Raw genomic sequence first — 3,015 nt, 5'->3', positions numbered from 1 at the left:
GGTGACCAAGACGAGCATGCCACTGTGACGGAGAGACCCGAACTCCACTGAAAACACGGGCGACGCCAGGATGCTCCAGACGGTAGAGGCCCTGGCACAACCGCCCACTAAGAAGAATGTCCCTCGTGCCCCGATCCTTAATAAAAAGATCAAAAGGGTGAAATTCACAAAGCACATTATTATCACGTGTGAGTTTAGGAACTGAAAGAAGATTACGGGTCACAGATGGAACTCGAAGAACATTGCGAAGCTGAAGACTCCTATTGGCATGTCTAGTGAGAAGAGATGCTTGACCAATATGAGAGATGTGCATACCTGCTCCATTGGCGGTGTGGATCTTGTCGGAGCCATGATAGGGTTCACGAGTGTGAAGCTTCTCCATCTCGCTGGTCAGATGCTCTGTCGCCCCAGAGTCCATGTACCAGTGTGGATCGATGGAGTAGGACTGAGTGTGTCCCTGTTGCTTCTGCGGCGAGGGACGATCAGCCATGGCGACCTGACGGGCATTGTTGCGTGTATCTTTGCCGTCATTGCCAAGACCAAGGAAACTTCGCTGGAAGCGCTTATGACACTTGGAGGCCCAGTGCCCATTGCGGCCACAAAGCTGGCACACACGTGGACCACCAGCCCCCGGTAAGGTCGCAGTAGGTGGGGGGCCGAGGCGGGCGACGGTGGCAGCCCCAAGGGAGACCGGGATGATGAAGAAGAGCGGCCATCCTTGGTGGCGGCGTTGGCCGAGAGGGAGCCAGTGCCCCTGGTGCGGCGAGTCTCGACCCGTTGCTCAGTGAGAAGGAGCCGAGAGAAAACCTCGTGTGCCAGCATGGGTGTCGAGTTGCCCCGCTCGTTGATGATCTCGACTAAGGCATCATACTCCTCATCAAGACCATTGACAATAAACGAGTTGAACTCGGAGTCGGTTAGGGGCTGTCCAATGGAGGCCAATGTGTCGGCGAGGCCCTTGACCTTGTTGTAGAACTCAGTGGCAGTGGAGTCAAGCTTCTGACACTCTCCAAGCTGACGACGGAGTGTAGAGACACGAGCCTGGGACTGCGCTGCAAAGGTGCGCTCAAGGATGGTCCAGGCCTCATGAGACGTCTTCGCGAAGACAACAAGGCCGGCAACTGCCGGCGAGAGCGACCCCTGGATGGAGGAGAGGTTCGCCTGGTCCTGCCCCGTCCAGACGCGATGGGCCGGATTGTAGACCGAACCGTGCACGCTGTCTACCAGCGCGGGTGGGCAGGGAAGCGATCCGTCGACGTAGCCTAGCAGGTAGTGACTCCCCAAGAGCGGGAGAACCTGCGCACGCCAGAAGATGTAGTTGTCGGCGGAGAGCTTGATAGTGATGAGATGACCGAAGTGAAACGGCGGCGGCGAAGACGATCCCATCGATGAGGCTGCCTGGGGTGCAAACACCATGGAGGCAGCCGGAGGCACCGAAGCCGATGCGGGAGGAGGCGGGACCGCAGCCAGGGCGGGCGCCGCAAAGCTCACGGCCGGTGCGGACGCCGCAAGGCCCGCAGCCGGGGCGGACGCCGCCAACCCCGCCAGCGGGGCGGTGTGATCCGCTTGCGGCAGGAGTGGCGGGACGACGCCTGCGGAGTCCGCAGCGGACGGCGGCGCCGCGGTGTGGACCACGAGATCACGCCCGAGCGAGGGCGCCGGCGGCGTGGAGAAGACGGAGCCGATGCTCCTTGTCCCGATCGGAGCGGGAACGGAGACGGCATCGAGCGGGAGGTTGAGCAGAGCCGCAAGAGAGGCCAGGAGGAAGCCCGCAGCAGTGGAACCGGTGGTGGCGGCGCTCGACATGGCGGCGGCGCGATCGGTGGCGCGGCGGCGGCGGTGAAGGCGGCGGCGGCTTCGGCGGCGGTGCGGGTATTAGGGTTTAGAAGCGGAAGCGATCGTAACCTAGCGTGATACCATGTAAGACAATAAGTTTTGGGAACCAGCACAACCCTCTAGGGGTGGCTTATCTCATTATATATAATGGTTCTGTTACAATACGTACATAGGTACAGAAGCTATACATAGTCTAACAGCCTTGAGTATCGGTATTACTGTGCGCTTTTCTATGCTCATAAGGAATTTGTTTACCCGCCGTATGCTTTTTGTTCGAGGGAGAAACCTCTAGTGAAAACTATGGCCCCCAAGTCTACTTTTATCATATATAAATTCCAAAAGTACTTTGCTGCAATTTATTTATCAGTATTTTATTTTGTGTTTTAATCTATCTATCTGTCAATACGAGATTTTATCCTTGCAATTAACCGCCGACAACACCCTTTTTTGCATTGGGTGCAAGTATTTACTTTTTTGTGTGTAGGTGCTGTTAACGAGGTTTCATGTGGTTCTCCTACTCGATTGATAACATTGATTCTTAACTAAGGGAAATAATTATCTCTAGTATACTGCATCATCCTCTCCTCTTCGGGAAATCCCAACACAGCTCACAAGTAAGAAGCTCAAGGTGGCATCCAACATTTTAAAATTGGTGTGCACCCCTCCTTGTTGATTTGATTGCACTGGTGATTTCTTATTGTTTTTTAATTGTTGTTGGCTTCCATTTGGGTCTATTTCTTCTATATCGTCACTCGTCACACATATGCTTCAGGCCCCAAACCAGTTGAGGCCCGAGAGCTGGATAGTATACATGTGGGCCCTTAACGACCACAAATACTATATTTCCCTCTCGACGAGCAATATCAACCGACAACCTGCAATGGATCCACCGGCCGACCTGTTATATTCGTGCCCTCACTCAGGGGTACTAAGCCGTTTTTAAGAAGCTGTTGGAACATTTAGTCCGATTTAGGATGGCCCTATAAGGTTTTTTCTTTTTATGTTTTTTTGCATTGGTTTTTTACGGTTTCTAGTAGCCTGTTTGTTTTCATTAGCTTCTCAGTTGGGTTTCTTGATTTCTGATCAATTTTCTATTTTCTGTTTTTTTATTTTTTATTTTTCCAATTCAGGAAAATATTCTAATTCATGAACATTATTTTGAATACAAGATTTTTTTTG

This window comes from Triticum dicoccoides, chromosome 2B (assembly GCF_002162155.2).
Source record: "Triticum dicoccoides isolate Atlit2015 ecotype Zavitan chromosome 2B, WEW_v2.0, whole genome shotgun sequence".
NCBI lineage: Eukaryota > Viridiplantae > Streptophyta > Magnoliopsida > Poales > Poaceae > Triticum > Triticum dicoccoides.
This window is presented reverse-complemented; position numbering follows the sequence as displayed.